At 38.6% G+C, this 24,417-nt stretch overlaps 1 protein-coding gene across 4 annotated transcripts in view; it reads right to left on the bottom strand.

Annotated features, from left to right (window-relative positions):
* The window catches only part of DENND5B (DENN domain containing 5B), a 195,499-nt gene that overhangs the window by 76,113 nt on the left and 94,969 nt on the right, over positions 1–24,417 (bottom strand). The gene's annotated exons all lie outside the window — the stretch shown is intronic.

Here is a 24,417-nt window from a genome sequence, read left to right as displayed (position 1 = left end):
TGACACCATAAGACGAAACAACATTAGAATAATTGGGATTCCAGAAGAAGAAGAAAGAGAAAGGGGAGCAGAAGGTGTATTGGAGAGAATTATTGGAGAGAATTTCCCCAATATGGCAAAGGGAACAAGCATCAAAATCCAGGAGGTTCAGAGAACCCCCCTCAAAATCAATAAGAATAGGTCCACACCCCATCACCTAATAGTAAAATTTACAAGTCTTAGTGACAAAGAGAAAATCCTGAAAGCAGCCCGGGGAAAAGAAGTCTGTAACATACAATGGTAAAAATATTATATTGGCAGCAGACTTATCCACAGAGACCTGGCAGGCCAGAAAGAGCTGGTATGATATATTCAGAGTACTGAACGAGAAAAACATGCAGCCAAGAATACTATATCTAGCTAGGCTATCATTGAAAATAGAAGGAGAGATTAAAAGCTTCCAGGACAAACAAAAACTGAAAGAATTTGCAAACACCAAGCCAGCTCTACAGGAAATATTGAAAGGGGTCCTCTAAGCAAAGAGAGAGCCTAAAAGTAGTAGATCAGAAAGGAACAGAAACAATATACAATAATAGTCACGTTACAGGCAATACAATGGCACTAAATTCATATCTCTCAATAGTTACCCTGAATGTTAATGGGTTAAATGCCCCAATCAAAAGACACGGGGTATCAGAATGGATAAAAAACCAAAACCCATCTATATGTTGCCTACAAGAAACTCATTTTAAACCCGAAGACACCTCCAGATTTAAAGTGAGGCTGTGGAAAAGAATTTACCATGCTAATGGACATCAGAAGAAAGCAGGAGTGGCAATCCTTATATCAGATCAATTAGATTTTAAGCCAAAGACTATAATAAGAGATGAGGAAGGACAATATATCATACTCAAAGGATCTGTCCAACAAGAAGATCTAACAATTGTAAATATCTATGCCCCTAACGTGGGAGCAGCCAACTATATAAACCAATTAATAACAAAATCAAAGAAACACATCTACAATAATACAATAATAGTAGGGGACTTTAACACTCCCCTCACTGAAATGGACAGATCATCCAAGCAAAAGATCAACAAGGAAATAAAGGCCTTAAATGACACACTGGACCAGATGGACATCACAGATATATTCAGAACATTTCATGCCAAAGCAACAGAATACACATTCTTCTCTAGTGCACATGGAACATTCTCCAGAATAGATCACATCCTCGGTCCTAAATCAAGTCTCAACTGGTATCAAAAGATTGGGATCATTCCCTGCATATTTTCAGACCACAATGCTCTGAAGCTAGAACTCAATCACAAGAGGAAATTTGGAAAGAACCGAAATAAATGGAGACTAAACAGCATCCTTCTAAAGAATGAATGGGTCAACCAGGAAATTAAAGAAGAATTGAAAAAAGTCATGGAAACAAATGATAATGAAAACACAACGGTTCAAAATCTGTGGGACACAAAAAAGGCAGTCCTGAGAGGAAAATATATAGCAGTACAAGCCTTTCTCAAGAAACAAGAAAGGTCTCGGGTACACAACCTAACCCTACACCTAAAGGAGCTGGAGAAAGAACAAGAAAGAAACCCTAAACCCAGCAGGAGAAGAGAAATCATAAAGATCAGAGCAGAAATCAATGAAATAGAAACCAAAAAAACAACAGAACAAATCAACGAAACTAGGAGGTGGTTCTTTGAAAGAATTAATAAGATTGATAAACCCCTGGCCAGACGTATCAAAAAGAAAAGGGAAAGGAACCAAATAAATAAAATCATGAATGAAAGAGGAGAGATCACAACGAACACCAAAGAAATACAGACAATTATAAGAACATATTATGAGCAACTCTACGCCAACAAATTTGACAATCTGGAAGAAATGGATGCATTCCTAGAGACATATAAACTACCACAACTGAACCAGGAAGACATAGAAAGCCTGAACAGACCCATAACCAGTAAGGAGACTGAAACAGTCATCAAAAATCTCCAAACAAACAAAAGCCCAGGGCCAGATGGCTTCCCGGGGAAATTCTACCAAACATTTAAAGAAGAACTAATTCCTATTCTCCTGAAACTGTTCCAAAAAATAGAAATGGAAGGAAAACTTCCAAACTCATTTTATGAGGCCAGCATCACCTTGATCCCAAAACCAGACAAGGATCCCATCAAAAAAGAGAACTACAGACCAATATCCTTGATGAACACAGATGCAAAAATTCTCACCAAAACACTAGCCAATAGGATTCAACAGTACATTAAAAGGATTATTCACCACGACCAAGTGGGATTTATTCCAGGGCTGAAAGTTTGGTTCAACATCCGCAAATCAATCAATGTGATACAACACATTAATAAAAGAAAGAACAAGAACCATATGATACTCTCAATAGATGCTGAAAAAGCATTTGACAAAGTACAGCATCTCTTCCTGATCAAAACTCTTCAAAGTGTAGGGATAGAGGGCACATACCTCAATACTATCAAAGCCATCTATGAAAAACCCATCGCAAATATCATTCTCAATGGAGAAAAACTGAAAGCTTTTCCTCTATGGTCAGGAACACGGCAGGGATGTCCGTTATCACCACTGCTATTCAACATAGTACTAGAAGTCCTAGCCTCAGCAATCAGACAACAAAAGGAAATTAAAGGCATCCAAATTGGCAAAGAAGAAGTCAAACTATCACTCTTTGCAGATGATATGATACTTTATGTGGAAAACCCAAAAGACTCCACTCCAAAACTGCTAGAACTTGTACAGGAATTCAGTAAAGTGTCAGGATATAAAATCAATGCACAGAAATCAGTCGCATTTCTCTGCACCAACAACGAGACAGAAGAAAGAGAAATTAAGGAGTCCATCCCATTTACAATTGCACCCAAAACTATAAGATACCTAGGAATAAACCTAACCAAAGAGACTAAGAATCTATACACAGAAAACTATAAAGTACTCATGAAAGAAATTGAGGAAGACACAAAGAAATGGAAAAATGTTCCATGCTCTTGGATTGGAAGAATAAATATTGTGAAAATGTCTATGCTACCTAAAGCAATCTACACATTTAATGCAATTCCTATCAAAGTACCATCCATTTTTTCCAAAGAAATGGAACAAATAATCCTAAAATTTATATGGAACCAGAAAAGACCGAATAGCCAAAGGAATATTGAAAAAGAAAGCCAAAGTTGGTGGCGTCACAATTCTGGACTTCAAGCTCTATTACAAAGCTGTCATCATCAAGACAGTATGGTACTGGCACAAAAACAGACACATAGATCAATGGAACAGAATAGAGAGCCCAGAAATAGACCTTCAACTCCATGGTCAACTAATCTTCGACAAAGCAGGAAAGAATGTCCAATGGAAAAAAGACAGCCTCTTCAATAAATGGTGTTGGGAAAATTGGATAGCCACATGCAGAAAAATGAAATTGGATCATTTCCTCACACCACACACGAAAATAGACTCAAAATGGATGAAGGACCTCAATGTGAGAAAGGAATCCATCAACATCCTTGAGGAGAACACAGGCAGCAACCTCTGAGACCTCAGCCGCAGCAACATCTTCCTAGGAACATCGCCAAAGGCAAGGGAAGCAAGGGCAAAAATGAACTATTGGGATTTTATCAAGATCAAAAGCTTTTGCACAGCAAAGGAAACAGTTCACAAAACCAAAAGACAACTGACAGAATGGGAGAAGATATTTGCAAATGACATATCAGATAAAGGGCTAGTGTCCAGAATCTATAACGACCTTAGCAAACTCAACACCCAAAGAACAAATAATCCAATCAAGAAATGGGCAGAAGACATGAACAGACATTTCTGCAAAGAAGACATCCAGATGGCCAACAGACACATGAAAAAGTGCTCCATATCACTCGGCATCAGGGAAATACAAATCAAAACCACAATGAGATACCTTCTCACACCAGTCAGAATGGCTAAAATTAACAAGTCAGGAAATGACAGATGCTGGCGAGGATGCAGAGAAAGGGGAACCCTCCTACACTGTTGGTGGGAATGCAAGCTGGTGCAACCACTCTGGAAAACAGCATGGAGGTTCCTCAAAATGTTGAAAAAAGAACTACCCTATGACCCAGCAATTGCACTGCTGGGTATTTACCCTAAAGATACAAATGTAGTGATCCGAAGGGGCACGTGCACCCGAATGTTTATAGCAGCAATGTCTACAATAGCCAAACTATGGAAAGAACCTAGATGTCCATCAACAGATGAATGGATAAAGAAGATGTGGTATATATACACAATGGAATACTATGCAGCCATCAAAAGAAATGAAATCTTGCTATTTGCGACGACGTGGATGGAACTAGAGGGTATCATGCTTAGCGAAATAAGTCAATCGGAGAAAGACAACTATCATATGATCTCCCTGATATGAGGGAGAGGAGATGCAACATGGGGGGTTAAGGGGGTAGGAGAAGAGTAAATGAAGCAAGAAGGGATTGGGAGGAAGATAAACCATAAGTGACTCTTAATCTCACAAAACAAACTGAGGGTTGCTGGGGGGAGGGGGGTTGGGAGGGGGGGTGGGGTTATGGACATTGGGGAGGGTATGTGCTATGGTGAGTGCTGTGAAGTGTGTAAACCTGGCGATTCACAGACCTGTACCCAGGGGGAAAAAATATATGTTTATAAAAAATAAAATTAAAAAAAAAATGGGAAAAAAAAATAAAAATAAGAAAAAAAAAAAAAACCCCCACAAATACCAGGTGACCTGACATAGGAACATGAAGAGCTGACCAAATTACCTCAGGTGGGGAGAGGACATGGACTCACACGCACGCGCACGCACACACACACACACCAAAGGACTCACACGAACACACACACACACCAAAGGACTCACACACACACACACACACACACACACACACACACACACACATACACACACCAGTTGACGTCCAGAGAAGCTGGGCTGAGACTGCTGGTACTCAGTGGAAATGGGGTAGTCAAAGAAGATCAGATAATCAGCTACCTACCACTTTGCTAGTCAACAGGCAGATGTCTGAGCTATAGGAGATGGGGGTCTTCATCACATGGATATGGGTGCACAGCTGACCTGAAACCCCTGAATCTGTTGAATGTCCCTACTAACTGTAGCTCCGAACTATGACAGGACTCTATTATGGCACTTGCCCTGTGGGCTTTTTTCTCCACTGTGGGCTCAGTAAGTACAGAATGGTACCCATTTTATCCTGTTCTGCCCATAAAGCACAGGGCCCAGTTTATTGCAGCACTGATAAGCTGATCAACTTACTGACCATCCCCCTGCCCCCAAATTTCTTTTTTTAGAGCAAGCGTGAGTGCGCAAGCACATGCACAGGGGAAGGGGTAGAGGGAGACAGAGAATCTCAAGCAGACTCCACGCTGAGCATGCAGCCTGACGTGGGGGGCTCGATCTCACAACCCTGAGATCATGACCTAAGCTGAAATCAAGAGTTGGATGCTTAACTGACTGAGCCATCCAAGAGCACCTACTGCCCAAATTTAATGTGCTATCAAATGTTATAATTTTCTCCTCTTCTTGTAAAAGTCCTAACAAAACACAAAAAAATAAGGGGTAAGAAGGCATGCAGATAAACTATGAAAAGGCCAAATTCACGGAACCCTCTTTAAGATTCTCTTTTGTTGGTCACCCATTTCAACCAAGGATTGGAGTCTTTTTTATTTTTGTAACTTTGGCACCTTATCCCAGTATAAGGTGCCATATAACATATGTTCAAAAAATGTATTTTTTTAAGATTTTATTTGGGGGGACAAACAGGGGGGAGGGTCAAAGGGAGAGGGGAAGCAGGCTCCTTGCTAAGTGCAGAACTGGAGCCCGACATGGGGCTGGATCCCACGACCCTGAGATCATGACCTGAGCTGAAGGCAAACACTTGACCAAATGAGCCACTTAGGCAACCCTGTAAAAATACTTTATAAACAAATAAATCAATTAGTGGGATCAGACTACATAATTTTGCTGGATAGCCACAACTTAAATAGACAATAGATTAGATGTTACCCACAAGACTAAAGAACTAATTTTTCAGTAGGAGAAAATGGTAATTACTCAGACAAGAAACTGTGTACTCAAAAATGGTATTTCTTGGATGTTCATATAATTCAGTTAATTATCTGCATGCCCACTTATAAAGAAAATTCAAGGGGCATCTGGGTGGCTCAGTGGGTTAAAGCCTCTGCTGTCGGCTCAGGTCATGATCTCAGGGTCCTGGGATCGAGCCCCACATCAGGATCTATGCTCTGCAGGAAGCCTGCTTCCTCCTCTCTCTCTCTGCCTGCCTCTCTCTGCCTACTTGTGATCTCTGTCTGTCAAATAAATAAATAAAATCTAAAAAAAAAAAAGAATTCAAATATCCATTTACTAAGCCATGGATACTGTTCATTACACAGAGATTTTTTTTTTTTTTAAGATTTTCTTTATTTATTTGTTAGAGAGAGAGAGAGAGGGAGCATGAGCACAGGCAGACAGAGTGGTAGGCAGAGGCAGAGGGAGAAGCAGGCTCCCCGCTGAGCAAGGAGCCCAATGTGGGACTCGATCCCAGGACGCTGGGATCATGACCTGAGCCGAAGGCAGCCGCTTAACCAACTGAGCCACCCAGGCGTCCCACACAGATTTTTTTACCAAGTGACTCATTCTACCTGTTTAAGTAGACCATGTAGGGATCAGAACTACTGATCCCTAAAAACAATTAACAGATTTAAACATCTTTTTTCTCCTTTATATTAAAAATGTGAAGATTTTAATAGTGAAATATAATGTGGGTTTCCCAAGGCTGTTCAGAGTAGAAAAAAGGACTCTCAGGAAACCTCCACAGCCTTTTGGAAGTGACCAGAGGATTAAAGCACATTGTTGGGGCGCCTGAGTGGCTCAGTGGGTTGACGCCTCTGCCTTTAGCTCGGGTCATGATCCCAGGGTCCTGGGATCGAGCCCCACGTCGGGCTCTCTGCTCAGCGGGGAGCCTGCTTCCTCCTCTCTCTCTGCCTGCCTCTCTGCCTACTTGTAATCTCTGTCTGTCAAATAAATAAATAAAATCTTAAAAAAAAAATAAAGCACATTGTTGCTCTACCAGGAAGATGTATTCCCAATGTCACTCCTGAAGTCTGAGGAAAGCAGAGCTCATTGAAAAATTAAGAGAAAGGGGGGAAAAAAGGAAGAAGGAAAAGAAAAATTAAGGGTAAGAAAAAATTAACTTCAGTCACCTCATTTACATATTTTACAATTTGACTGTATTCAAAATGTGCAGTAGTACTATGTAGATGGGCTAATAGAAAAATAACTTGATTGTTCTGGTATTTATTCGCTAACTTTTAAAAACTGCTATTAGTCAGGGTGCCTGTCTGGCTTAGTCAGAAGGGTATAACAAATCTTCATCTTAGGATGGTGAGTTTGAGACTCACGTTGGGTACAGAGATTATGTAATAAAAAATAAAAACAAAAAATAAAAGTTTCTTTAGTTTTATTGTGGGTTCTACAGAGTTTTATTGTTGCAAAAAGTTATAAAAATAAACTATTATCGTTTTTTTTGGTATTGCTAAAGATCAGTTTTCTAAGACAATCATTTCCTTAAAAAAAGTCAGTGTTTCTAATTTAACTAGTTTCTTTAGGGAAAAAAAAAAGAATAACACTAAAATCAAAGTTTTAAAAAAGAACTACAGTTTTTACATAACATTAAATGGGAGAAAAAAACTGCTTAAATGTCTTTAAGTAATTTAATGTAGGAGGATATTCTTCCTCCAATCCCTTACACATTTCTAGCTTATGAATAACTTACTTAAGAATAATGTTTCTTTGTTTGAAGATTTTTACCTATTTATTTGAGAGAGAGAGAGAGAGAGTTCACCTCGAACACACAAGGGGGCGGTGGAGTGGTGAGAGGGAGAAGAAGGCTCCCCACTGAGCAGGGAGCCTGAGGGGGCTGAGATCATGACCTGAGCCAATGGCAGCAGCTTAACCAACGGAATAATTTTTTTAAAAAAGATTTTATTCATTTATTTGACAGACAGAGATCACAAGTAGGCAGAGAGGGAAGCAGGCTCCCCATGGAGCAGAGAGCCTGATGCGGGGCTCGATACCAGGACCCTGAGATCATGACCTGAGCTGAAAGCATAGGCTTTAATCCACTGAGCCACGCAGATGCCCCTGGAATAATTTTTTAAAAAATTATTTATTTATTTGAGTGAGAGAGAATGAATCAGGGGCAGAGGCAGAGAAGCTGACTCCTCGCTGAGCAGAGTAGAAAGACCCATGTGGGATTTAATCCCAGGACACTGAGATCATGACCTGAACTGAAGGCAGATGTTTAACTGACTGCAAGCCACTCAGGTGCCCCAAGAATAATGTTTTTAACGGGTACCTGGGTGGCTACATTGGTTAAGGTCCAATTCTTGGTTTGATCTCATGGGTCATGGACTCCTCGCTCAGCAGGGAGTCCGCTTGAAAGATTTTCTCCCTTTGCCCGCAGTCCCAAATCCTTTCCCTGCTCACACTTGTATGTACAAGCACACATACTCTCTCTCCCTAAGTAAACATATTTAAAAAAAAAAACATTTTTAAGGAAAAGGAGGAATGAGAAGATCCATTTGGTTAAGAAATAGTAATCATTTATTCTAACAATGCTCTTCAGTCAAAAGCCCCAGGAACACACTTGTGTTTGAACAAGGTGGGTTTACTACTCCTTATGGACAGGGAGCACACACACCTTGGGGATCTGTGGAGTGTCTTCATAAGAGGGTTTAGAGATACCTATTACAGCATCTGGGCTGGGTTTGGATAATTTTAGGGAAGGTATAAGGAAGTAGAGACTTGCTTTGGATTAGATACTGTCACAAATCAAGGCAATTCTACGACAGTGTATCTCAATAAATCTGATCTACAAGGAAGGCAGATTAATATGGGGTTAGAACTGTATTTGGTAAGGAAGTGAAGCAGCAGTTTGTATTCAGTGAGAGAAGAAGATGTCTGGTATTCCGTGAGGTGCAGTGATGTTGCTTGAACTGGGTGTTCCTGTTGGACTATTTATACTCTATAGGAACAACATGGCTCAGTTGTGAGCATCAGATCAGTATGCAGTAACAGTGAGCCTTAGCTTGGGAACTAGATCAGTTCCTGGGTATCAGGGGCTACTTTAATATTTCTTTCTCAATTGTAAGTCAGACAGAGGTAAAAGGCTCAAGACTATATGCAGTCTGATCCTGTGCCAGTTACATATTTATCACCCCACAGCTCCAAATTCACTCAGCACTCGTCTATGATAATGGACTAAACTAAGCATTTTCTTTTTACAGTGAGCACAATGCTAAGCTCTGCCAGGAGAAGGCAATGCAGAGACACTGCGGGAAGAAGGAGTTTCTCTTCTCAGTTCCAGTGCACAACGGCAGTGTTTTATTTGTTCATACTCCTGCTCTATGATTGATCAGTGGTGTGGTTGTATGAAGACATCTGGTAGGTACGCCTCCCCAGCCATATGCCCAGTGAGAGCAGCCTCAGTGACTGGGCCAGTGGTCACCGTCTCATATCCCCCCCTAACATGGATATTGTACACTCAGATCTCACACTGACAGTGGTGTTCTGACAGATCCTGTGTGCCCACTCACCAGCCACAGCTCAGTTGTACCTCAGAGGTTTGTTTCCCTTTGCCCAGCAACTAAGGATCAGTTCTGGACCAGGCACTTGCTTGGGTATTCTACGTCTACTTTTGCCAGTTCTGTGTTCTCTTCAAGACTCGTTGAAATGCCACATCCTTTTTTATAATGCAATTTTTTAGAAGAAACAAGACAATTCTTTTTAACTGAATCAAGAAATAAAAGAGCTTTCTTCTTTAAGTATGTTTTGAAAAATTTAAGGAAAAATTATTTTTGTTTGATATGCAAAGTGAAGAATGTGTGAAAGACATTATTTTCATATTTAAGACATGCCTCAGCATGGCATATGAGGCTCCTCCTGACTTGGTCCTTTCCTGCCTCATTTCTTACCACCACCCTATACACACTCAAATCATTTGCCTGTAATTAATTCACTGAATCTAACATGTTTTCACAGGTTTCTATGCCTTTGTATATACTTTTTCTCTGTCTAGAAAGTCCCTTCCCCTTTCAGGGCTTGGCTGAGTTCCACTTTTTCCTTACTGTACCATCATCTGCCAGAGAGCAATGACTGTATTTTTAATATTAATAATATTAATATTTTATATTTTTATATCTTAAATCTTTAAAAGTTAATATTTTAATATAAATATTTAATATCTAATATATACAAACACATCTATATAATATATAATGTATTTAAAATACTTAATATTTTAAATATTTTTTATCTTAATATATTATATTTTCAATAATATCAATATTAATATATTATTAATATTATAATACCACAATACTATTATTATTAATAAATATAATAACTATTTTAAAGTATTTTAAATATCAGCTTATACATAGTAAGTGGTCACTAAGTGTGTAAGAAATTACTATGTTAATATCTAAGGCATTAAAAATAAAACTATATAGACATTAAAAAAATTATGCTTTACCACATTATACAGAATATACTGTCAAAAATTTGCCTAGCAGTGGCTTGTATGCAGACCCTGGGAGGGCCCTGCCTCCACCATCTCAGGCCCTGTCTCACCAGCATCATTGTGGAGAACAAGGTCAGCCCCACCAGGACAGCTGATGGCCCTGCAGCTACACCTGAGGTAAGGGGTACAGGACCAGCAGTGGCATAAGGCAGCTCCAGTGTTGGCCAGCAGCTCAGTATCCGAGGAGGAGGAGGCCATGTCGAGTGGGATTTGCATACTGCAAGGTGCTGCAGATGGAGGTATGAGGCTGGTGGTGGCCAGCATACCTCTGATGAGTATGATGACATGGCTAGATTACACACCTACAATCCTGGGTACTGTGACCGGTCACCCCCTGATGCTGGCTTTGAATCCTCGAGTGCATGCATCATTCAGTTCATCTCTCTGGCTCCAGAAATTCATCTCAGATGTTGCCAACAATGTCCTACAGCACTTCAAAATGAAGGGCACAGCCTGTGGAAGCTCCCAAAGCAAGAGCTAGGATTACCAGTTTTCCTTCTTTCTTTTTTTCTTTTTAAACCAGTTTTCTAATGGCAGAGAACTTGACCTCTGATCTTAGCAAGTATGGCAATGATGTGAAGAAGCTGTAGTACACTTCACTTGAGCCAATCTAAATGTACTTGCTTGTCCTCTTGTCCCCACACTGACCTGTTTTCTTAATGAACTACTTTAACAGCAACAAAAATTACATAAAGCTCACAAGGACATCACAAAAGACAGAATACAAATCCAAATCAACATAAAAAAATTCAACCTCAAAAATCCCAAGCATAATGAGCCACATTTTGCTTATCATGTTCATAAAGATTTAAAAAGAAAATCACAGCAAAGGTGTGGAGAAAAAAGTGTTTTCATAAGTTGCTAGAGGTTTCTATTTGGCAGTATCTATCAAAAGCTTAAAAATATACAGAATTTTTGACCCAGCAATTACAATTCTAGGAATTCATCATCTAAGTATACAAAAACATAAGTACATGATATGTTACGTACAAAGTGTCATTTATAACAGTAAACTATTTGTAATATCCCAAACACCTAATAAGAGGAATCTGATTACTACTGATTACTACTACAGTTATGGCTAGTTATATAATGGGATATACTGGAGTGATTAAAAGCACATCTATATTATTAACAGAGAAAACCAGAGTGTCTTTGGCAGCAAATAGGTATTAAGAATTTGCTAAAATTCCATTTCTGGGTATATGTCCAAAAGAACTGAAAGAAGAGATTTGAAAAGATACTTGCATATCCGTTTTTTTAGTAGCATTACTCACAGTAGCTAAGAGGTTAAAGCAACTCAAGTGTCCATCAATAGATGAATGGATAAACAAAATGCGGTATATACACACTGGAATATTAACCCTAAAAAGGAAGGAAATTCTGACACATGGTACAACATGGATGAACCATGTTGGTTCACTGAGGTTCAAAAGTCGGATCCTCAACCAACTAAGCCACCCAGATACCCCGGTATGTACTTCTTTAAACATAATTTTTTAAAAACTTGCTTAACTAGGGGTCAGCCCCTCAGTGACTCAGTCAGTTAAGCATCCTGACTCTTGATTTTGGCTCAGGTCATGATCACAGGGTCCTGTGATTAAGTCCCATGTGGGGCTCCATGCTCAGTGGGGAGGTGGCTTGAGAGTCTCTCTCTAACTCTGCCCCTCCCTCCCACTCCACTTTCCCTCTCTCTCTCAAATAAATACATAAATCTTTAACAACTTGTTAAACCCTAAGCTGTATGAGAATAATTTGTGGGCAAAAGAATCCACAAAAAATGGATAATTTATGAGAATAAATAATTTGAATTTAACTTAAAAAGGATGTTTTATTTGATGTTAGATGACTTTAAAAAATATACATGTGTTTCAAATTCAAATAGGGTTCTCAAAAATAGGTAATGAACGAAGTATTTATTGAGAATTGTTTTTTATTAAAATTCTTTTTTAAAAAAGATTCTATTTATTTATTTATTTGGGAGAGAGAGGGAGGGAGGGAGGATGGTAGGGGAGGGGCAGAGGGAGAAGGAAAGAATCTCAAGCCAACTCCCCACTGAGTGGGGAGCCCGAAGTGGGGCTTGATCCCAGGACCCTGAGATCATGACCTGAGCTGAAGGCAGACACTTAACTGACTGATCCACTCAGGTGCCCCTAAAAATTCTTATTTAATTCACAATTTTAAGACCAAAAAGTACAAAAAGTACATTAATCACAAGTTAGCCATGACACTCTATAGAACCTCCAAAAATCATTGGAAATGGACTGACATCAGGCATTTTTAAAGCAAATTACTTAACACGAAAATATGCCTCTCTATTCATTCATAAGAATATAATTTTCTAATATCCATTACTAAAGTGGTATCTCTTATTATTTCAACAGAAGTTAAGAGATAAAACAAAGTATCTATGTATATAACTATGTACTTAAATTGTTTAAAGTAGATTAAATATAATGGGTAACTGTTGGCAAAAGAGAAAACAGACATGGATTATTTTCCCATTTTATATTCTTAATAGTTAAATTATGCCTAGCAGTTGTTTTATTCTGTAATAGTTGACACAAACAATCTGTTCATTTTAATTTTAGTTCAGTGATCTTTTTCAAGTATTTCTATTATGGCAGTATTAATGGCAGTATGATGGACTAAAACTAAAAACTAGAGCCTAGTCTAAACTAAAAAATGCTAAATAAAATAATTTCAAAACACCAAACTCATGAATGAATGGATTTGCAAAAAGTAAGGTAAGAAGTCATTAGAGGCCAGGGAAAAAAAAATGGGAACAAGAGTCCAGTATGGTAAAGCTGAAGTATCTAGGGGTCTTTGAGGCATGTGCTGATCCAAGGTACGCCTACACCTTCTGTTTTATTTCTATGCATGTTAAAAACAAAGTCCAAGAAGGACTGGGATTCAGACAGTATATCCTCTTGCATAAGGCTAGGACCTACATGGGAGAAACCTCAAGGAGAAGGGATCAAGAAAGGAAAAACAAAACAGGAATAATAAAAGAAACAAAGTACTGCCAGGAAAGTTGTCTGGTTTACCCCTAACTCTGGAAGAGGGTGGGGGAAAGCCTCTTGAGAATTCCTATCTACTATCCAGCTTTTGGGTAAGTTTAGGGCCCAAACTCATGCTATCTGTATGGCCCAAAGAAACACAAAGGTGAGAATTTTGCTGAAGGGTCGGGGGTCAGGGGATGGGGTAACTGGGTGATGTAATGAGCACTGGGTATTATATAAGACTGATGAGTCACTGAATTCTACCTCTGAAACTGACAATACACTAAATGTTAATTAATTAAATTTATATTTAAAAAAATGAAGTTAGGCTCCATGCTGGGTGTGAAGCCTACTTAAAAAAATACTAATAAAGTAGACCTGTGCTGCCAGTGAACTCAGATGCTTGGTGAAAGAAAATATAAATCATTCCTAGAGGAAGAAACCCTCAATCTTTAACCCATCAGATACTGAATTTATCTGATAAATAATATGAAATACGTATGTTTAATATGTTTATGGAAATTAAAGAAAGAATTGAGTAAAACTGTTTTAGGGCCACTGAAAGTAAAATGTCAAAGGAAGGATTAACTACAGACTAAACACAGGTAAAAAGAGAATTAGTAAGCTGGGAAACAGATATGGAGAAACACCCAGAATGCATCGAAAAGACAAAAAGAGAGGTTGAGAGATATGGAAAATGGAGTGAAACAGATTAACAGGTTTAATTAAAGTATCAGGAGGAAAAATAGAAAAAAGGTGGATGGAAGCAATATTTAGAAAGATGGTTGAAATTTTTCCAAAAACTATTGAAATACATTAACCTTAGATTTCACAATGAATCACAAGAAGAACAAATAAAAAAACGCTCATCTAGATAAATTGCAGTCAAAATATAGGTCATCAAAGGCAAAAAGAAAATCTTATATACAGCCAGAGTGAAAAGACAGATTTCTGGCCATGGAGTGACAATTAGGGTGACTGTGATAAATTACTTCTCAACAGCTACACTGGAAATCAGAAGATAGTAGCATCTTACTCTTAAAGTGCTAAGAGAAGGAAAATAAAAAACCAGTTTTAACCTAGTATTTAATACCTAATAAAATCATTCAAAAACACAGGCAGGGCGCCTGGGTGGCTCAGTGGGTTAAGCTGCTGCCTTCGGCTCAGGTCATGATCTCAGGGTCCTGGGATCGAGTCCCGCATCGGGCTCTCTGCTCAGCAGGGAGCCTGCTTCCTCCTCTCTCTCTGCCTGCCTCTCTGTCTACTTGTGATCTCTCTCTGTCAAATAAATAAATAAAATCTTAAAAAAAAAAAAAAAAAACCACAGGCAAAGGGAAAACAGTTTCAGATGAACAAAATCTCATTGAAAATATCACCTCATTTGGGGAATGTCTAAGGATATACTTTAGGAAGAAGATTGAACCAAGAACTATTTAAGATACAAAATAGAATGTGAATTTTCAAGAAATGGCAATTGTGGTATTAAAAAGAAAACCACATGGGAGCCTGGTGGCTCAGTTGCTTAAGCATCTGCCCAAAGTCCTAGGATCGAGTCCTGCATTGGGCTCCCTGCTCAGTGGGGAGTTTGCTTCTCTCGCTCCTTCTGTCCCTTCCCTACCTTCCACCTCCTACACCCCACTTGTGCTCTCTTGCTCTCTCTACGGAAAATAAATAAATACAACCTTTAAAAAAATAAAAAAAATTTAAAAAAGAAAAGAAAAAGAAAACCACAGATCTAAAATGGAGTTACTTATACTAGGTCATGTTACCAACCCCAGGACTTAGTACCTAATCTAATTACAGTTTCAACCTCCCCCAGAAAAGCAGTCTTAACTGGTCAGTCTGGAATTTCCTGGTCAGCACTGCTGAGGTAATCCACCTAGTAAGACCCTTTGTCCCCACAGGAAGGTGACCTCACCCAAAATAATCCTTTCTTCTGTTTATGACTTCCTTGTCCTGCATTTAAAAACCTTTCCCTTTCTAGGGGCAACTGGGTGGCTTACTGAATTAGGGGTTTGCCTTCAGCTCCGGTCATGATTCTGGAGTTCTAGGATCAAGCCCCACGTCGCGTTCCCTTCTCAGAGCAAGACTGCTTCTCTCTCTCCTCCCCAGTTGTGCTCTCTCTCACTATTGTCACTCTCTCTCTCAAATAAATAAATAAAATCTTTAAAAAACAAAACAAAAGAAAAAACTTTCCCTTTCTATAGACCTTTGGAGCACTCCTGTATTTGCTAGATAGGATACTGCCCAATACATGAATTAATAAAGACAATTACATCTTTAAAATTTACTTGGTTGAATTTGTTATTTAATAGTTGGTAAAGTTAAACAAAATCAAGTGTATAAATTAAAAATGTCCTATATGAAGGATTAACAAAATTCCAAATAACTATCAAATAAGCTATGATGGGGGGGATGACTGCTATTAAAGCATTTTACAATATTAATATGTATTTTTAAAGATTTTATTTATTTGACAGAGAGACACAGCAAGAGAGGGAATATAAGCAGGGGAAGTGGGAGAGGGAAAAGCAGGCTTCCCACTGAGCAGGGAACCCAATGCAGGGATCAATCCCAGGAGCCTGGGATCATGACCTGAGCTGAAGGGCAATGCTTAATGACTGAGCCACCCATGCACCGCACAGTATTAATATTTTAAAGATTCTCACTGACATAAGACTAAGTGTTTATGTTAAAATTCCAAAATTTACCATTAAGAAAGGGAAACAGAGCTGATAACACAGAAAAAAACCTGCAATGAGAAAAAAAGGCATTTCAGTTATTTCAAAAAAAAAGGCAAAAAAGGAAGGAAAGCCAGACAAATGGTCAAAATAAAAAAATTAAAAAATTCTTAGAATTAAATAATCAAAACACTAGACACTAAGACTTGTGGGATGTAGCCAACACAAGATCCAAACGCTCAAAGACTCAAATGTTAATATCTAGGGAGAGGGGTAAAAGGAAGATTACTTTAAATAATCCAGGGGGTGCCTGGGTAGCTCAGTGGGTTAAGCCTCTGCCTTCGGCCCAGGTCACAATCTTGAGGTCCCGGGATGGAGCCCCACATCAGGCTCTCTGCACACCGGGGAGCCTGTTTCCACCCCCTGCCTGTCTCTGCCTACTTGTGATCACTGTCAGATTAAAAAAAAAAAAAATCTTAAAAAAAAAAAAAATTAAGTCCAAAGGAAACAGTAGAAAGAAAAGAATAATAATGGAACTAGAAACTAAACAAAAAAAGATGTATTTATTACATCTTTATCTAAATATTCTTCATGAATATTAACAAGGGTAAAAGTTCTTTAAAAAGAGTAACATAATCAACATACTTCAGGTAAAAATAAGCAAGGAGAAAAGAGAAAGGGCACAAATAAACAGTATTCAGAATAAAAAGGGAGACAAAACTACAGATAAAGCAGAGACTATGAAGAAAAGGAAATATTAAGACCTTAGGCAATAAGTTGAAAGTTTTAGGCAAACAGGCTGAAAGTTTTAGAAACTTGTTCCTAGAGAAAATATAAATGAACAAAAATTGATTCAAGAAAAAAAATTAAATAAATTGATTCAAGAAGAGACAGAGGAGCTTCTTCTAGGTTGGAAAGATACACTGAGGTGTTGTGTCCCAAGAGCAGCATGAAAACTCTGTAGCACCCTCCCCCACCCCCAGGGCATTTCCTACAAATCTCTTCCTGAGTTTTAGGTTTTATAATAAACCAGTGACAGTAAGGAAAATGCTTTCCAGAGTTCTGTGAGTTCTTCTAAGCAAGTTACTGAGTCTGAGTGGTGGATTGTGTAAACTCCTGAATGTGGAGTTGTCTAGGCAGCAATGAGGGTTGCCTGGACACCCCACTTGTAGCTAGCGCCAGAAGTGAAGACCAAACCCCTAAATCTGTGGAGTCTGGTGTTAACTCCAGGTAATTAGTATCACAATTGAACGGAATTGTTGCGTACTCAGTTGCTGCGGGACTTACTGGTGGTAGAAAACAAAGAAGCTCTTGTTTAGTGTCAGGAAACACCTATCATTCGGTTTCAGAAAATGTAGGATTCACTAGAAAGACCCAGATTCACAGAAATATGTGATTTGGGAAGAGAAAGGATGGAAGTGTGGGGGATGAGAAAAACTGATTCCTAGGTGGCCTAATGGTCACCAAAGTTATGGAACAGCAGCTGAGGTAAGTTACGGAAGGCAAGAGTTACCAATGGAATTTAGAGATGAATCCAACTCCTGGGAAACTGGTTCATGAGATTCCTGAGGAAATGCAAACCAGTAAGAAAAAAAATGTAATATACAATCCCTTCATTACTGTTATCTATAATAACAAAAATAAAATTAAGAGAGTGCTGGGTCACACTTGACATTATACCAAGCTGAACTTCTGCTAAGTAGTCGTAAGGCTGTCCCAAAAGGGAAAAATTATGTGAGGCCAACAAATAGCATTTCTAAGAGACTTTTGGTCACTCAAGTTTATACTGCAAAGTGGGGCAAAACTAAGAAGCTATTGAAACCAGGAGGTATAATGTGAAGGAGTTATCTCATTTTGTAGATCAGTATCAACTTCTTAAAGAACCCTTTTTAAAATGGATTGAGAGAGTAATTCAGGAATGGTATCTTTGTTTTGAAACACTGCAGGTAGAAGAGCATGTTTGGGTTGATTTAACACCCACAGCTAACTATGAGAGGATCACAGGTAGCTATCCATGATCCACACACATAGCAGGTTACTCCTGAAGGAACAGATAGTCTGGTGGACTAGATAAAAATTTTTGTAAAGTCTGTTTATCCTGAGGAAAGGGGACTGCCTGACTCCCTCTTAAATACCAAGTGGAACATCCTAGATGAAGCAGTTAATAGGCTTCATATGCAAGCTTTGTAGGACTGGCTTTATAATAACTGGGATACTCACCCACTGAATATGCCCATTACCCAGGTCATGGTAAATTCTGGGGGCCCCTTCTGCATAAATACCTCATGTAACCTTACTGCCACAAAATCAGAGAAGCCTTCTCAAATTTGCAATCTTGAATGAATTTGCTCCTCATGAATCCTAAAGGTGCTAATAAAAGTATTAAATTAACAAGAATACGTGGAGTGGCAGGGGGGAGTCAAGGGACTTTTCCCAGCAGGGTGGAAATCTTGTAAGTTATTAAGAAATAGGGTGAATAAAGCAAATATTGATAGGAGTGAAACAAAGAGGAAAAGGAAAATGAGTGTCAAGTGACTCATTCTAGCAGGGTGTAAATCTTTAGATGGTTACTAAAAAATGGGATGAGTAATACAGACATTGATGGGGCTGAAACAAAGTCGTAATAACAACACTCTCTAAGGCTAGATAGACCAAAGGAACCCCTTGTTGGTACCCTTACATTAAAAGATGCCAAAGAAGTTGGGTCTATTTACTCCTGTTTGGAGAAATTTAAAATGTGGGAAAGACAAAGATTATAATGAGAAACCAGACCTGCAATCATCTAGGGCAACAGTCGGCAGACAAAGATCAACAAGGGCACCTGGGTGGCTCAGTCAGTTCAGAGTCCGACTCTTGGCTGTGGCTAGGGTCATGATCTCCGGGGTCCTGGGATTAAGGCCCGTGAGGTTCTGTGCTCAGCCAGGGAGTCTACTTGTAGGTGTTCTCTCTCTCTTCCTCTGCCCTCCCCCATTTGCACGCAAGTGCTCACTATCACTAAAATAAATAAACAGATCTAAAAAAAAATCTAAAGATTGACAAAAGGGCCAAGTTCTCTTGGCTAACCCCCTCTAATTATTTAAAATAAATTAAAATTTTTTTAAAAATTTATTTATTTGACAGACAGAGATCACAAGTAGACAGAGAGGCAGGCAGAGAGAGAGGGGGAAGCAGGCTCCCCGCTGAGCAGAGAGCCCGATGCGGGGCTCAATCCCAGGATCCTGACATCATGACCTGAGCCGAAGGCATAGGCTTAACTCACTGAGCCATCCAGGCACCCTAAAAAAGTCTTAAAAAAAAAACCAAAAAACTTCTTTAACCTAGTATAAGGTAGTTACCAAAAACACTACAGAAAATGTTATACTTTATAGTAAAGCATTAAGTGTTCTCTTCAGCGGCACCTAGGTTGGTTACACATCCACCTCTTGGTTTCTGCTCAGGTCATAATCTCTGGGTTGTGAGAATAAGGCCAACCCCTCACCTCATGCTTGTGCGGGACGTGGAGCCTGCTTGAGGTTCTTTTTCCCCTCTTCCTCTGCCCCTTCCCCCTATGCACTGTCTCTCAATAAACAAAATATAAACAAACAAACAAACAAACAAACAAATAAATGTGTTCTTTTTAAAATCAGGAAAAAGACAAGGATGCCTGCTACTATAAATTCTCTTCTATATTGTACTGGAGAGCCTAGTATAGTAAGGCAAGAAAAAGAAATAAAGGTGAGAAACAGTGGAATAGAAGAAACAAAACTGTCATTATTTGTAATTATCTACTATTGTAAAACTTTACTGAGAGACATTAAATAAGACCCTTAGAAACAGAGAGATACAGCATTTTCATGGAAGGGAAAAGTCAATATTTTAAATATGTCATTGTCCTCATATTAGATTTGACACAATTCCAATAAAAAGAAGGTAGTGGTTATTATCTGTAGCACAGCATTATCTATGTTATAAAGTTCTTATGATGGTATGGCTTTGAAGGATTAATGATTCTGAAGGCTCTCTTTCAGCTAAGTGCTAAAATGATGTCATTATTTTGTATTGTCCATACAGATATGTGAAAAATGTATATTGAATAAAATAGTCTATTTCTTGGGTAAAAAAATAAGGTAATGAGGGAACCATCCTACCAGATGCCAAGACTTACTTTAAAGCTACAGTAATTTAGTAGAGGGACAAAAAGACTGGCAGAATAAACTGAAGTGCACCAGAAATACACCCTCACACACACGAACTTCTATATGACATTAATGATACTCCTGCTCAGAAGAAGAAGAAAGAGGTCTATCCAATGACTAGGATAACTAGTTGGAGATATTTCTAAAATATTAAATTTGATCTCTTCCTTACAACAAGGAAAAATAGATTTAAAAAAATCAATTTCTTAAGACTAAGGCCTTAAATGCTAAATATAACTTTAAAACATTAAGAAAAAAATGTCTATTTTTATGATCTCTGAATAGAGAATTTCTGAAACAGAAAGTTAAGTTGTAAGTTAAAAGACCGATGAATTCAAATTCATGAATTTTTTTTAAGATTTTATTTATTTATTTACTTATTTGACAGAGAGAGAGAGAGAGAGAGAGAGAGAGATCACAAGCAGGCAGAGAGAGAGGAGGAAGCAGGCTCCCTGCTGAGCAGAGAGCCCGATGCAGGGGCTCGATCCCAGCACCTGAGATCATGACCTCAGCCGAAGGCAGAGGCTTTAACCCAATGAGCCACCCAGTCGCCCCACAAATTCATGAATATTAAGAGTATCTTAATTCATCAAAGATCACTAAAATTAGCCACAAATTAGATGAAGATATGTGTTACACATGTAACTGACAAAGGATTAATTTCTTGAATATGAAACAAAACATCAATAAGAAAAAGTCCTAATATTAAAATTCTATTTATCCCAAAATAAAGCTAATATAAAGACACTGGCCAAAGTTAGTTAAATTCTACTGCTTTTAGGTATAGGTCATGGGAACCCACTTTCTTCCATCAAAATACCCAAGTTAGCTTTTATGATTTAAAACCCCTATAACCAACAAGCTATGGTGTTCAGTTGAGCACAAGCAGCAATCTATGATTAGGAGACTCCCAACCTTTTCAAGAAAGCTTTAAGTGGCTTCTACTTTCTGACAAGGTTAACTGATGCACAACTTACTAGAGGGAAGGGAAGAAAGGAGGGGAGAGGGGCACTGTGAAGGCACACAGGCTGACATGGCAGTCCAGTGTGAGCTGTGGAGTCAAAGAAGGTAAGCAAGGTCCCAAAATTGTTCTTGAGACTTTAATTATTGGTATCAAAAATTAGTCATTCATGGGGCGCCTGGGTGGCTCAGTGGATTGAGCCGCTGCCTTCGGCTTGGGTCATGATCCCAGTGTCCTGGGATCGAGCCCTGCGTCGGGCTCTTTGCTCGGCGGGGAGCCTGCTTCTCTCTCTCTCTCTGTCTGACTCTCTGCCTACTTGTGATCTCTCTCTCTCTCTCTCTCTCAAATAAATAAATAAAATCTTTAAAAAAAAAAAGTTAGTCACTCATATTTAAGTTCCCCTTTTATTCTGTCACTATTCCTTTGAAAAGAGGATCATACTCTAAACTTCCCCCATCCTGTTCCATGTTCTTCCAGGGTGCAGAAGAAAGTGATCTTTTCTGATTTGGGGTCCTGGAAAAGAGCCTCTATCTCCTGGGTGCATTCTCTACTTAAAATTTCTAGCTAGTTACCACCACAACGTGAGTGTGATATACTCACTCTCTAAATAGCAGATTGAATCTGTTTAAATGGGCTATGGACCAGAATTTCAAATCAGTCTAGAAGGGCGGTTTTCATCACTAAAACCCTTCTATTCTGATTCACTTTGGGTTTTCACGGTAATTGTTTAGCACTTATAATGTTTTTAAATTTTATGGCATAGCTGTATTAGTGTATAAGAACAGGAGTATTGGGTGTTATTAAAACCCCCTTAACATGGTAAGAATGAAGGAGGGCACCAGATACAAATCAACATAATGACTCTTATTTCATTCATTTAAATGAAACTTTTTTCTCTAATGGGAAAGACATTGCCAGTATTAAAATCTGCATTTATACAGAGCTTTCATTTTATACTCTATAGTTATTTAGCATGATCTCTTTGTAACAGATTGGTAGAGTGAGTTAATAATTTAAAAATAAATATTGAGACAGATAAGGAAAGGTGAAGTGCAGTGCCCAATACAGTTAACATGGCGATTAAGTGCTCTGGAGAAAGATAGATCCAAGCCCCATTCTTAACTCTACAACACTACCTAATACCTATGTGATCTCAGGAAGGTTATTTGGCTTCCCTGAGCCTCAACTTCCTTTTTTTAAAAAAAGATTTTATTTATTTATTTGATAGAGATCACAAGTAGGCAGAGAGAGACGAGGAAGCAGGCTCCCCGCCGAGCAGAGAGCCCAATGTGGGGCTCGATCCCAGAACCCTGAGATCATGACCCGAGCCAAAGGCAGAGGCTTTAACCCACTGAGCCACCCAGGTGCCCCTCAACTTCCTTTTAATAAAATATAGATAAGAGCAGTAACTCATTGTTGAAGAGAGAAGCATAGCCAATTCCTAACACAGAGTGATTTCAGTGAATGGTTATAAAATTACCATATGAAGCTTTCTTTTGTAGGACACTTAAAATTTGTGTGTAAATGTGTGTGTGTGTGTGTGTGTGTGTGTGCGCGCGCGCACGCACAGAGAGAGAGAGAGAGAGAGTGTTTTATAACTTCAGGATTCATTTGTTGTTCTCAGGATAAAACCAAATTACCAAAAAATCCCACAAAACCCCAAAAAAAACACCTCATTTAGTACAAAAATATGTTCATGCTTCTTCATTTGAAATTGAATTAAACTGGCAGATATTAATCAACTATAACTTTTCAACAGCTTCCATGAACCGCCTGGGATAAGCTAATCAAACAGCAGAAAGATGAGAGCTCAGGACAGACCACATGCAGTGAGACATACAGTGCTTTTCAAAAGAGAAAGTGTGACAATGAAAGGGGTTTTTTTGCTAAGAAAAAAAAAGCCCTAACATTCAGTATAAAAGAACATTTATTAGGCTCTCAACCCTGTAACAGATGCCTTGATTATTTAATCTAACAAAGCTATACTTTAAACGCAGTAATATGGTGGACCCATGCAACTTAAAATATACATAATTTATAGAGGATTGTGTAGGACTAATAAAATGAATAATAATTATAATAAATCAGCTATCATTTAGTGCCAATTATACCCAAAGTAGTCTGTAGTTTTCTTAGTTAACCTTCACAATAAATCAGTGAGAGAGAAGGAAAAAATCCTGTTATCCCCATAAAGATTAATTAACTGACACTCAGGAAGATTACATAACTTGCTTATGGTTATAGTTAGTAATGCGACAGAGATCTGAATCTAGGATTGTTATGACTTAAAAACCAATATTCTTTCTGGTCCAAACTGCTTCTCTAGGCAGAGCTAAAACTGAACCAAATGACTTAAAGATCCTTTGTTAATCTAGGACTGAAATTATTTTTTCTCATAGGTTAATACACCTGAGGGTATCTAGTTCCACGCCCTGTCCCCTTCCAGTAACTCTCTAACCCCCTACCCTGTTCGCTGTTTTCAGGAAAAAAAGCAAGAAAGAAAGAAATAGAAAGGAAGAGAGAATTACTAAGTTACACGTTTTAAATACAAACGAGTGACCTGCAGGTAATGATAAACCCTAAGAGAGTAAGAGCAAGAGGAAGAGAGAATTTCAATTGGTCATTGGAGAACTTCCTGACAACAAAAATAGAGACATCAGAACACATTATCAAAGAACATTTCGTAGGATAAACTGAAGAAAATACAACCTCGTGAAGGGCTGTCAACACACAAATAGTGTCAACATACACACAAGATGGGGAAGTACAAATATAGCCTACTTGGCTCAGCCTCACTTCTAATTTAAAACAAAAAAGAAAAAAAGGGAAGTGGTAAAATAAGCTTGATGGCAGCCATCAGGAGACTGCACAATTCTGCTAGCCTAAATACAAGTTAGCAAAAAGCTAACCCAAATATTTGTGCCACATTTTTCAAAGAACCCATTGATGTGCAGCAACCATTTTATATTTTCCTTCAAC

The sequence above is a fragment of the Lontra canadensis genome, unplaced genomic scaffold (assembly GCF_010015895.1).
Source record: "Lontra canadensis isolate GAN:19392208 unplaced genomic scaffold, GSC_riverotter_1.0 scaffold9, whole genome shotgun sequence".
Taxonomy (NCBI): Eukaryota; Metazoa; Chordata; class Mammalia; order Carnivora; family Mustelidae; genus Lontra; species Lontra canadensis.
This window is presented reverse-complemented; position numbering and strand designations above follow the sequence as displayed.